Below are 13812 nucleotides of genomic sequence, written 5' to 3' on the forward strand. Positions count from 1 at the left end.
GGAGTATGAGGGGAAAGACAATACTGCCCCACCTCCAGAAAGGTCAGGGGTGGGGCATGACATGCCACCCTTATTCACTGGCTCCTACCCCCAGGTGCTTCCTGGCCTCCTTCTCCACTCTCCCAGCCTCACTTTCCTTATCTCTCCAGGTGAGAGTGTTGGACTAGGTGGCTTCTAAAGTTCCAAAAAGGTCCCTGCTGGTTGAAATGCTCTGTGTTGTAAGGTCCCTTTTGGATCTAAAATTCTGAGTTGATGTTTCACCCTCTCCTTTGCCATAGACATGGAACTACAACTCTTCTACAGCCTTCAGAGGCCAGTGGATCATAGCTTCTTATTTTTATTTTCCCACCTGACCACATATCCCAGAGCAGAGACAACAGAATTACTTCAAACAGAAGAACATGAGAAGTAACTAGTCATCTTCTTGGGCACCTCTCTGAATACCCGTTATCAACACTGCACTTCTTGATACTGTGACCATCTATCTGCTCTGTCTAGGCTTCAGTGCTCTTCACTCACCATTCTGCATCACTAGGTTGTGTGGGCTCAAGAATTAGAAGCTCAGAGACCCGTATTTTCATTCCACTCTGCCAGTCCCTGGCTGATTTTAGGAAAACACACCTCTTCTTTCTTTACTGCCAGTGTGTTATTCTGGCCTGAGGGGTGAGCCTGTCCCATTAGCTCATTCTGAGGATAAATAGAATCATGGGGTCATAGATTTAGAATTGGAAAGTGCCTCATCTAGACCAGACCTCCCTTACCTATTTCAGCGTGGAGGATCCTAACCTAACCCAGGGAATGACCTGCCTGAGGTCACACAGGGAAGGAAATGACCGAGCTGAGACTCAATGGTAGGACCTGATTCTAAAATTCAGCGCTCATGGGACGGACGTTATCCTTGAATGTTCAAATAGTGATTTCATAAGTAGCAGAGCCTGCGTTCTAACACAGATCTAATGCATCACACCGTCCCCCTAGCAGACAAGCCAAGCCCCATGCGTGAAAAGGTTCTCCTCTTCCACCCCTAGAAATGGAACCTACTCAAAGCAGGTGAGAGTGAGGGTGATTTCCGTGTGGAACTTAGTGTGAGGAAATCTGTGTGCCCATACTAAAGGGAAAATGTCCCACAGAACTTGTATAATAGTGTCAATAAGCCATTAGCATTATAACCACTAGTATTATTACACAGAGCCAGCCTTTGTACCCTTGGTGTCTGCCCCACGTTGCTGTCGGACCATCAGGATGACTGGAGGGGGCTCTCCTCCCTCTGGCTGGCTCCTTGGGGCCATTTAATGTTCTGAGTCATTTCGTGGGTGATTCTGTTTGTGAGCAGCACCCACCTCCAACACCTCAGCACCTCCAGGGCCAAGCGGTTGACGGGCTATTGCTGTGGTTATCAAGCATAGAATTGTCACACCCAGATGACTGGGCAGAGATGGCAAGAGGAGTAGACACAGATTTGACTCTGAACACCCTCCAGCTACATGTTGCCTGAGGAGCTTAACTTGGAAGAATGTTTGCCGAGCCTTTTGTTAAAGCCCCACTGCTCCTGGAAACTTTGTGGAACATGTATGTACGTGTAGACAGTGAGTAGTGTTCAGCAGCTCCCAAGTGTTGATAGGAATGCTCAATGCCCACCTCAGGTGTTTTCTCCTTGTACTGTGCCCCCAGAACCCAGCGTAGGGCCACACCTGCCAGAGCTGCAGTAAATAGAGATTGATGATGAGTGTATTTTTCAGGATCGAATTGCCCATATATGTTCATTTTCATGGAGCAAACCTTCAGGCAAATAATTCAGAGTTATCCAGCTAATGTCCAGCATTAACTATTTGTTCAGCATTGCCCATAATGTTGATTATGACCAACGTCATATTAATCACTCCCATTTTTATAGCCCTTCCAAGTTTTTAAAACACAATCTTCACAACCATTCTGTAAATTGGAGGGTTTCATAAATCCACACAAGACAAGGAGAGCGCCAACCAGCACATACCTTTTAGCCCCAGTGCCTCTCTTGTCTTAGACTTCTCTCAACTACAGCCTGATTGGGAAAAGAAGATTATCCTGCACAGAACATTAAATAACAAACTAAAGTCACATATTACATTCCAAACATCATTGTGGAGTGGAAAGAGGCCTGGATTTGAAGTCATGGCCCCTGGCTTTGCCGTTGGCCGCCTGGGTGAAGACCTTGTTCGACGTCCGTAACACCTCTGGGCTTAAATGTCCTTATCATTCAAATTAAAGAGTTGAACTGGATAATCTCTGCAATAAGGAAATCACAGATTTAGAGCTCAAAGGGACCACAGAGGTCATCTAGCTTAGTGATGTCAGACTCCTCTAACCCAAACATAAAGATCCCTGGGTGTGAATTGACTTAGAAAACCACATTTCATCATTAACTGTGTTTTGTTGTATTCTTATTTAATTTGTCAACTATTTCCCAATTACATTTTAATCTGGTTTAGGCTATGCTCAGAAGTGTTGTAGAGCTCACAAAGCCTGTAGGCCATGACCCTTCTGATCTAGTCCAACCTGTAGATGAGCAGGAATCTCCTCTGCATTGTCCCCGACAGGGAGAAGTTCTTCCTTGGTTTGGCATCCAGAGCTCTTCACAACCTGGTCCCCTTCTACCTCTCCATTCTTCTCATCCACATGGGCGTAGTGCAGTGACATTGGCCTGCTGGTTATTCCTTGCACATGAGGATCCATCTCCAGATTCCCAGCATTTTCCCTCCTTGTCCTCCATGCCTGGAATGGGCTCCATTCTCCTCTCTGCCTCCCAGGGTACATGGAGTCTTTAGCTGAAGTCCCACCTTCTCCAGGAAGCCCTTCCCAGTTCTCCCTAAGTGTCTTCCCTCTGAGATCATCTCCAGGGTACATAGCCGGTCATGTGCAGCTCATTCCCCCCTTTACACTGTGAACTGGTTAAGGTCAGGGACTGTTTTTCATTTATCTTGGTTTTTATCCATCTTTGCATTCCTAGTGCTTAAGCATAGTGCCCGGCACATAGTAGGTGCTTACTAAATGCTTGTTGTCTTGACTTAACTACCTGAAGACCTCTCTTATGGAAAAATTTTGCAACTCTGGAGGCAGCGCATCCTCATGAGACCCCTTTACTTGTTGTGGAGATTTTCCACGAGCTCTCCCAAAATCTGCCTCTTATTAGACGTAACAGTTTGTATGGATGTATGCTACTGTGTATGTTTATTTATTGAATCTTTGTTGGTTAACCAACAAACAAAGGAAAAATATTTCTTTGAATTACCCCAGCATTAGCTGGCATCACTTAGGGAATGCCACAGGCATGGGCTTTTGCTGATAGCAGTTTGTTTGGAAAAAGTTTAGGTGTGTGTGTTGGGGGGTGGACCTCAGTAAAGGTCAACAGTATACAGACTAGGAGCCTATAAAGGTCATTGTACCTTGACTCAACTCCATCGCTTCCACAGACAGGGAGGTGCCCTGGGTCAGAACCCAGCTGGAGTGGCACATGGTAAGTAGCATGGTAAGGGGCCTCCGTGTGTGATACATGAGGGTCAGTTGAAGGAACTGGAGATATTTAAGTTAGAGAAGAGCCTCCTCAGGGTAAGGCATGGCCTCTGTTATGTGTTTGAGGACCTCTGATCTGGAGGAGGGTCTAGACTGGTTCTGCTTTGGTCCAAAGGGCAGAATCAGGAGCAGCAAGTGGAAGTAGTGAGGAGGCTGGTGTAGGCTGGGTATCAGGAAGCACCTCATAACTGTCAGAGTCATCCTGGGGAGGGGAAGGGCACGTGGAAGCTTCCAAGAAACAATGTAAAAGATGAAGGTGAAATTCTCATTTAAGCTTCCTCTACAGGCAGTGGGCCCCCTTCCTTGGAGTTATTCAAAGCTGGAGGGTCTCTCATTGGGCACTTCTGAGGTTGGGGGGGGCGCGGTCACAGAAGCAGGGAATGGAGTATTCCTTTTTCCAGTCTGAATTGACTAGATGGTCAATGAGATCCTTTTGATCTTGGGATATTATGATCTTTTTTGACCTTAACCCCATGAGCTTTCTCTTTAGTTTTTTTTCATTTCTGCTGTTTTTGACTACCTGGATCCTGGGGATTTCACATGAACCAGGGACCCAGTTGAGACCATTAAATGACCCTTTCTCCTGAACAAAACTAGGATTTGAACACTTTGCCCTGAGCTCCTAGACAAGTCCTCAGACTCCCCCAGTCTAAAAAGGTCAGTGGCAAAATGATTTCCATGTGTGAAATTGAGAGGACAGACCTGGCAGTGATGGATCTCCCCATCGGAAACCTTCCAATTGGCGTTCTCATGTCTGATTTACATACTGGGGTTGGAAATACCAAGAGGAGATGGGAGGAGGGGGAGTGGAGTAGAAGATGGGCAGAGAGATGGGGAGAACATGATGTAAAAAAGATAAAGTCAAGATTCCAACTTGAGCTCTGAAATTCCAGTAAGAGTGCTGGGATCCTCCTCTCGTTGTTTAAAGGGGTAGATGGGAGAAGAAGAGGTAGGAGGAAGACCCTTGGCACTCTCTCTAAGTGTGATTTGGGCAAAGAGGGCAGGCTGACCAAAATTCTAGGGGCAAAAGACTGGTCCTCCCTCCATCCACGGTTGGTTTTTCTTGACCATAAGCCATGTGAGGCGCTGACTCCAGCCCTCTCCGGCCAGAGTATAAAATAGAAGACAATTCCAGCAAGGTAATTTTTTCCCCTTCCTTTTTTAACCCACATGCTTCCTTTTTTTTTTTTTCCACCTCCCCCCCTTTTTTTTTGTCTTTTGTGGTGGGGCAGATTTCTTGCTGAGCCTCTCGGTGCTCAGCAACAGCAACGAAAAGGATTAGCGCTAGCCGAGCATGTAGGCTTTGGAGAACAGAGCCGAGTTTGGTTTCAACATCTAATTCAATTTGTTCTGCCGAGATTGAAATATGAAATGGTTGCCAGCCTAACGTTCAGAGGCACCAGGGAAGGGGAAGGGAGGGGAGAAAGGGAGGGCTGGAGAGCCAGAGTGAGATCGCCTGCTGAAATTTAAATTTTAATGAAAATTACTTTAACCCTTTGGTGGTCATCTTTAAAAAAATGATCTCATGCTCTCCCATCCTAGAAGAATCCTTTTGTCCCCACCCCCAGCCCCTAATGAAGGGCTCTCACTCCCTTTTTTCCCCCTTAATGATCCTTTTCTTGTTCAGCAGCTTGCTACAGGACAATTTTTCAGATAATTTAACTCAAAAGAAATCTAATGTGTTTTTTTGTTTTGTTTTTAAATATCAAATACAATTAATCCCAAGTGGGTCCATGTGTTACAGCTAATTACTAGAGATGGTAAGGAGAGCCCTTTGTCAGTGGCCTAGGAGATGAGACTGAAGAGTATGGCTGATGCTGTGGCAGGTTGGACCACCTGAAGATGCTGTGGTCAATATTAACCAAAAAGCAGAGGACGGACATAGGGCCATGAGCAGCATTGCTTCAGAAAACTCACTATAGATGTAACACGTAGGGAATAGACTTCTGGAAGGCACATTGGATTTGGAGTAGGGGGACCCAAAATCTAATCCTGGCCCTGTATGATCCTGAGCAAGTCCCTCCTATTCTCAATTCACAAGCCTATGACTTTTAAGCATGCCTTGCCTCAGAAGCGTCAGACACAGCATCAAAGAAGGTTAGAATGATCATGCAGAAATCATCTGGTCCACATTCCCTTCATTTCACATATAGAGCCCAGCAGGTTGCCCCAGGATCCCCAGTCCACTAGCCTGCCCACTCTGGCTTCCAGAGGCGCTGTCCCATGGAAGCTGGACATTCAGTCTTGTATTAAGTGCCCAGGATGAGTCAGGCAGGAGAGTAGGAGCAAGTGAGTGTTTTCTAACCCAAGCATGTCTTCCAAATGGGATTCCTGGAAGAACTTGACCACTTGGAGGAGGGGGAGCCTGGGTGGGGGGATCTTCCAAGGTGAGAAGGCTGGTGCAGAGTGCAGAAATAGGGGTGAAAGGGTGAGCAATGCCAACCTGAGCTTTTCCTGAAAATGGAGGTTCCAGGATGAACTTAGCGGTAATAAGGATAGTGCTCCATCTCCTGCGGGTGGGACCCCAGGGAAGTCACTGCACCTTATCTATAGAATGTAGGGGTCGAACAAGGCGGTGGTGCTCTGGCAACTCCATACCTATAAATACTATGTTCTTCTCTACAAGGGCTCATCCAGACTTTGCTTGCAGACCTCCACCTAAAGGGACCCCAACCTTCCATTCTTCTTGGGACACATCCTTCCTTATCAGGAACATTGTCTCTTCCATCCCAGGTCAGCCTTGTTTTATCCCCACAGCCTGACTGGAAGGAGACAGCAGGGTATGGAAGATGCCCCCATCCTCCCCAAGCAGCGTAGCCACTCCTTCCCCTTCCTTGCTGCTTGCTTTGTCCAGATGAGTATTCTGAGGCAGGAAGCCCTCGCTGTCAGAGACGCTACAGGAGGCAAGATTGTTCCAGTGCCATCTACTTAGCCACAGGTCCTTGTGGTTTAGTGGCTAAATAGGAGGGACGATGCAATCTAATTATAGCGTTTGCAGAGATTTCATTCTGGGCTTCCATAATAAACCCCCACTTTGACTTAATTGCAGCTTTTGTGCAAATGATCTTTGGGGGCTGGAGTGTCCCATCCTTGGGCTTCAGCCAAAAATTAGCAATTTTTTTTTTGGACATGTAGAATTGGAAACAGCAGTTGCCTCTGGTCTCCCTGAGAGTAGGGAGAGACATTTAAGTAGGGACTTTCTTCCTTTTTAAAATTCTTTCCCAACAGATCATAAGCACCCCAAAGATAAACACTGGCTTACTTTATAGATATAGATACATATCTCTCTCTCTCTCTCTCTCTCTCTCTCTCTCTCTCTCTCTCTCTCTCCATATATATATATATATATATATATATATATATATATATATATATATATATATATATATATATATATCCAGCCTCTCACATGGCCCCTGACACATAGTAGGCACTTAATAAAATTCTTGTCAAAGGAAGGATTCCTAACAGAATCTCTTAGATCATTTCAGGGAATGGAGAGAGTCAGTGGCACCAGAAAAATGAAGATTTCTCTTCCATTTTCTCTTATTGTTCATAGAAACAGGAGACATCTCCTTTATAGGTTCTGAGCTCCTCTGTCACATCTCTTTCCCCCTCCTTAACTACCAGCAGACCAGGGCCAAACATCGAAACTGGGGAACCACACTGGGATGGGAGAGGAGCTTGGGCACCATCTGGAGCCATGGAACTTTAGATCTCAGAGGGAAAGAAGCCCATCCTCTCCCTCAGTTTACCAATGAAGAAATCTAAGATGACAGAAGTGTTAGCGGCTTTGCTTTAGGTCCTACAGCAGGTCAGTGGCAGAACCATTTCACTAGCACTTGCTTTGTGTCAGGCATCGTGCTAAGCACTGGGATACAACTAGAAGTAAAGAGAAAAATAGTCTGTACTGCAAGGAGCTGATATTCTAATTTTGCTGTTGATCATGGAGATTCTTTCTCTAGCCTGTTTGTACCTAGAGGTTTTAGGGAGTCTGCCCCAATCATGCTGTGAGTTCTTCAAGGGCAGGGACTGGGGGTGGGTTTTTTGATCCTGAAGGTGACAGGGAGCCATGGGCTCTGCAGTCAATCCATACACAGAGGAATCCCCACTTTGATATCAGGTGAGGGAGAGGATCCCCCAGAAGCAGCAGACAACCTTGGGGAGTTTATATACAAGATAGGGAGAAAATACATGGAAAAAATAAAACAAAACAACCAGACATCAGTCACAGCAACAGAGGCTATAGGCCACCGTGTTATTTTCAAATAAATTTTCAAATTATCAAATGGATGATAAGGACATTCAGAATGGCGGGGGGGGGGGGGGGGGGTGGGAGGAGGCGGGTCACATTAGGATGAGCAGGCTCCTGGGAGAGTAGGCTTGAGTTGATCCTTTAAGAATGGGGAGGAGTAGGTAGAGAGGACAGAGAAACACAATGAGATAGGGCAAGGACAAGACTCAAGATCTGTCCCAAGGATACCAAATAGACCCGTTCTTGAAATAATGGTGTTAGTAACTCACATTTTCCTAACCCTAAAAATTTACAAACATTTTTCTTCCCAACATCCCCTGGACAGGCTCACTGTTACTATTATTCCCATTTTACAGATGAAGAAGATGGTTAAGTGGCCACAGCACCACAGCAGAGAGCCAGGATTTGTACTCATGATTCCTGACTCCAGGTGCAACACTCTTTCCACTATACCATTCTTTCATTCAGAAAGCTTTATTAAGCACCAATTGTGGACAAGGATAGGATGTATGGCATAGCAGACAGCCTGCTTGGGAGTCAGGAGCACTTATTCTTTACTTAGTAAACATTTATTAAGCACCTACTGTGGGCAAGGAACTTAGCAAATCAAGGGCCTGCCTTGGAATCAGGACTTGGGTTCAAGATACTTCTCTGACCCATACTGCCCCTAGATGAGGCTCTTAACCTCTCAAATGACCTCAGCCATCCCTCAGATGTTGAGTTGCAGAGCGGGTGTTAATCTTTGGTAGAGGGGCTCTTCCTCCCCCAGAGTCCCTCACACTGAAGAAATCACAAGTATTCATTGTCCACTTCCCCCACTACCCATGTACATATGCGTAAGTACTAGGGATCCAAACATAAAATGCAAAATGCACCTGCCCACAAGGAGTTTCCAGTCTTACATTCCACTCTACACTGAGTCAGAGTAGGAGTCAAGGCTAAAGAAGCTGGTTGTGGGATCCTTCAAAAGGTTACCAGTGACTTACATATGACACTCATACTACACATACCTGCCCTACACCCTCCAGATTCAAAAGGGGGAAAAGCTGAGTTAGCAAAATATACCTAGGTGGTCAACAGAGTTCTTATTAACAAAAAACACTTGTTCAAAAACCTTTTGAACCCCCTGCACTCAGCCCATACCCTAGTCCTTGTGCTGGGTGTGGCCTTACCAGGGCTGATAGCACCTTGCATTCATATGACACATTCTTACCTTGTGGTATACCTCATGTGTCTCATCATCATCAATGATGCCCAGATTGTTTTAAGATTTGCTGAGTACTCTGGCATCTATTATTTCATTTGTTCCCAACAAGTGTGAGAATTTAGTGCGATTGATCCCATTCTGACCATGACGGGGTTTAGTAACTTGCTCTTATCTTAACACCTTAGGTATCCATGGAGAGATTTCAAGGGATCCATGAAGTAAGGATGGGGAGAAAACGTTACTTTTTTGTTTCACTATTTTCCTTTGTTATCCTATCTATTTTATTTTATGTATATAAAAACATGGTTCAAAGGAGAGGTCCAAAGGCCATCCCAGACCTCTAAAGAGGTCCATTATGCACAAAAAATAAAGTTGAGATCTATTTCTCTGCTCTGAATAGGACTAGATTCCAGCCCACTGTATGGAGAGAGAGAGAGAGAGAGAGAGAGAGAGAGAGAGAGAGAGAGAGAGAGAGAGAGAGAGAGAGAACAAGGGAGAGAGGAAGGAAGGAACCCCACCCCCAAAAGATGATGGACATCTTTTTCTTATCTCTCAGTCTTTTCATCTTCTGAGATTAGAGTCCTAAATGATTGCCCCTCAAAACTGCCTGCAGGCAAAAGACTAACACCCTGAATCTCAGGAGCAGGCAGTAGCTTAAGATTTCAGGACTTTGGCCGTGAACTTTAAGGGGGTGACTCTTGCCAGGTAAGCAGCCATTGGCTGGTCTTTGACCAATGAAATTCGCGGAGTCTTTAAAAAAAGGAGGCTTAATTTACTGATTGAGCTGCTGTCCTCCAGTTCCCTCACTCTTGGGAACATTCAGTGACAACATATTGACATTAACACTGGATGAACAGTCTTTACATCCACTCTGTGGCTGCTGAGTTAGAGCATGGGGCTATGTTGTTCTGTACATAATCCATGCAGGCGCCTGAGAATCCCTGACCCAACTTGTCATTGGTGCATTAGCAAGTAAAATGCCCTGAAGATAAGAACAGATAAACTGAGGCAGTGATCAGGGAGCCTCTGTTGAGGCTAGCCGCTGTTCCTTTCTCCTGACCTGCCCTTCTTAAAATCCAGAGCTTTTTCTCAAGGTTTCCCTTGGGTACCTTTTCCTACAAAAAGCCTTTTTTAATATTCCCAGCCATGCTCTCTCCCTCTGCAAATTTCCTTGCATCTACTTGTTTGCGTATGTGTCTTATCCCTCCCTAGTAGAATGTAAGGTTCTTGAGGGCAGGGGCTGTTTTTTCTCTTATTGTCCCACTCACCTAGCATAGCACCTTGGCTCTCTTAATAAATGCTGGTTGGACTGAATTATGTTCACACACATAACCCTTCAGGGTTGAGCTTTGCCCTTCCCAAACACCAGATGGATAGGACCAAATCCTTCATGTACGCACAAGTCACCTGAGGGTGAGGGTGGCTGTGCCTGAGTCCTACTGTGTCCGAGATCTGCTACATAAGGTCAGAGATTCAGAACTGGAAGGGACCTTAGGAACCAACCAGTCAGTCTAACCTTTCCCCACTCCTATTTCGCAGATGAAGAGACTGAGGCCGAGAGGTTAATCAGCTGGCCTGAGCTTACACAGCTAGTGAATATTTGAGGCAGATTTTGAACCCAATTCTTCCTAACTCCAGATGCAGCCACTACCCCCCCAAACATGCTACATCTCAGTAACTGTCACCACCACCACCGCCCCCAAATCCATCCCATGATAACTGCGGAACACAGCCCTCTCTCCTGTATCACATCTGCAAGGAGCCACAGTGAATAGAGCCTGAAGTTAGGAAGCCACCCTGGGTTCAAACACAGCCTCAGACACTCACTAGCTGTGTGACCCTGGGCAAGTCACTTAACCTCAGTTTGTTTTAATTTCTTCAATGGAAAAATGAAGAAAATAATAGTACCCACCTCCCAGGGTTGTTATAAGGATCAAAGAGATAATAATTGTAAAGCCCTTAGCACAGTGCCTGACACATAGTAGGCTCTTAACACAGTCCTCCCTTCCTTTCTCTTCCCTTCTCTCCCTCCTCCCTTCCTTCCTCTTTGTGCCCCTACATTAAGAAAGTGTCATGGTACAGCAGAAAGCATACTATATTTGGAATCAGATCAAGCTTTACCACTTAGTACATATGTGGTCTTGGGCAAGTCACTTAACGTCTGTAATCCCTACTTTGCTCATCTGTAAAATTGGGGGGTAGGGGTTGGACCAGGTGGCTCTGAGCTTCCTTCCAGCTCTCAGTCTCTTCATCTATTATCTTTTTTGTTCATTTTTCAGTCATGTCCAGCTCTTGGTGACTCCATTTGGGGTTTTCTTAGCAAAGATACTGGAGGGGGTAACCATTTCTTTCTCTAGTTCATTTGACATATGAGGAAACTGAGGCCAACAGGGTTAAGTGATTTGCCCAGGGTCACACAACAAGGAAGCATCCAAGGCCAGATTTGAACTCAGGGAGATGAGTCTTCCTGACTTCAGGCCCAGTGCTCTATTCACTGTGGCGCCCCCTTGCTGCCCCTCTGTTGTCATTTCTTCACCCAACAAACATTTACTCTTTGCAGTGTTTCCCGGTATGCTGAAATTTTATTACACACATACTGTGTGCAGGGAGCTGGCAAACCAGAGTTAAAAAAGGAAACCCTTTCTTCCCACAATAAGCTTGTGTTCAACTTGAGGACAACACATACATAGTTAACTAAAAACAAGTGAATTAGAGCACAAAGAAATAGTGCCCAATGAGGAGGGGGGGATGGGACAGCAGGGGTCAGTCGCTGCCCACTCAGTAGCTGGACAGATGTTGAAGTCTCCATAGCATCTTCAACCAAACCATGTTTTCTAAGTTTGACTACATCGTCTAGAGCAGGGGGTTTTAATCTGGGTTCCATAGGACTCTCACCACCAAGAGCTGATGGATAGTGGATGAACGAAGATGGGAGGATCTTTATTTCAATATAATTGTTTTCTTTTGTAATCTTTTGTATTTTACTTTATTCATATAAAAACATAATTGTGAGAAGGGGTCCTTAGGTCTCCTCAAACTGCCAGAAGGGTCCCTGACACAAAAATAATTTAAGAACCTCAAGTAACCCAGCCACTCCAAGACACAGTGACAATTCCCAGTCATTGGCCCCTGCTGGCTGAGCCCTAATCTAACAGAGCCTTGATTCCCTCTTCATTCAGTGGAGTGGGGCTGTCCCTTGTTATCAAGAAACATAGTCCCTTCAGCAACTTCCATTATTTATATCAGGGCCATCCTTTCCATTTTGCAATGGCAATGTTGACCAGTACTCTCCTTCTTCCCTACCACCCCTCCTCTATGGAGAAAATATTCAGTCGGTCAAGACATTTATGAAATGCCTGTGATGTTCTGTGCTGCTTCCTGGGCATGAGTAATGAGAATGCCTGTACCTGTCATTTCGTGGGTCTTGGGAGCTTCCTGTTAAGGAAATGCCCTCGACCAACGTAAGCAGCCTAGCCTGAAGGGGGTAAGTGGTTGTTCCCCCACTGCTCAGCCAAGATGTGTTGAAATGGAACTCCATCCCAGGCCTTCCCTCTGTCCCATACATCTCCCAGAAGGCCCTGGGAGTACCAAAACAAAAATAATAATGATTCTTCCCCTCAGGGTGCTTATGTTTGATGACAGAATCAATGTGTGCTTGTATAGGCACATAGAGAACAAATGCCAGGTAGACGGGGGTAGGTGGCACTCACTGCCTTCCTCCACGCATGCCCTATGACTCAGGCGCCATGTTACAGATCCTTGTGTCCCGAGTCTCGTGTCCCTAAAAGCAACTGCTTAGACCAACATTCCGCATAGGTCCAGGATCCTGTAAAAGAGTATGTACGTATCATATGTATTATGTACTCTGGGTGTGCGTGTGTGTGTATGTGTATGTGTGTGTGTTGTAGCCTCCCTGCTCTGATACAAAGGATCAGTGAAGGCAGTATGATCTAATCAAGCTCCTGAGCTCAGGAGGTCTGTTTTCTAATCCAGTTCTTCTCTGGGCTCATTTTGCCATTTTGAGACCAGTTTCTTAATTCAATTCCACAAATATTTATTAAGCACTTCCTGTGTACAGATCACCAAACTAGGCATGGGGAAGATAAAGACAAGACCCTCCCCTCAAGGAGCTTCCTTTCTTCTGGAGGAAAAACAACACTGAGAGGCTGTGAGGCATCCTGGGAAAGCATTGGATTGGGATTCAGAGGACCTGGGTTCAAATCTCACCTCTGCCACTTATCAGTATGACATTGGCAAGGTCACAGTCTTACAGGGCCCCAGGTTCCTTATCTATAAAATGAGGAAGTTGAACTACATGACAATTGAGGGCCATCTCTTCCAGCTCTAAATCTACATCCTCAAAATGCGACCTACGACAGTCACTGCCCATGTGCCAGATTACTCAGTTTCTTCATGGGAGAGTGACAACAGATTATCTCTAGGTCTATTCCTGCCCTTGGACCTGAGACTGCATTGCGTGCAGAGCAAGAGCCCCGAATTCAGGTCAAGAGTCCAGGCCAAGAGAAGATGACAGACTCAGCACACACAGAAGCCTCATTGCACCAGTACTGTGCCCCCTCCATCTCCTTTGCAGGATCTCCCTGGGACTGGCCCCCCTGAGTGCAGTCAACCCACCATGAAGGAGTAGGCTGTTGAAATCGTTGGTTGTGCCGCATCTGATCAAGAGAGCCGTGACAGCGATAACTTTGAACCCATAGGGGAAAAAAGATAACACGGTCCCCTTCATTATTATTCCTGTTGAAATTTTTTGCCCACACTGGATACTCTAGGCCTAGAATTG

At 45.7% G+C, this 13812-nt stretch overlaps 1 protein-coding gene across 3 annotated transcripts in view; it reads left to right on the plus strand.

Annotated features, from left to right (window-relative positions):
- RBM19 (RNA binding motif protein 19) overlaps positions 1-13812 on the plus strand; it is a 234456-nt gene that overhangs the window by 165897 nt on the left and 54747 nt on the right. Inside the window, exon 25 of one of the 3 annotated variants that reach the window (XM_072600364.1) lies at positions 13090-13112. The exons of the other annotated variants lie outside the window; for them this stretch is intronic. The gene's annotated coding sequence lies outside the window, so the exon portion shown is untranslated. Of the gene's footprint in view, positions 1-13089; positions 13113-13812 lie in introns of those variants that run through there. 3 annotated transcript variants of the gene reach the window in all.

Source organism: Notamacropus eugenii, chromosome 4 (assembly GCF_028372415.1).
Source record: "Notamacropus eugenii isolate mMacEug1 chromosome 4, mMacEug1.pri_v2, whole genome shotgun sequence".
NCBI lineage: Eukaryota > Metazoa > Chordata > Mammalia > Diprotodontia > Macropodidae > Notamacropus > Notamacropus eugenii.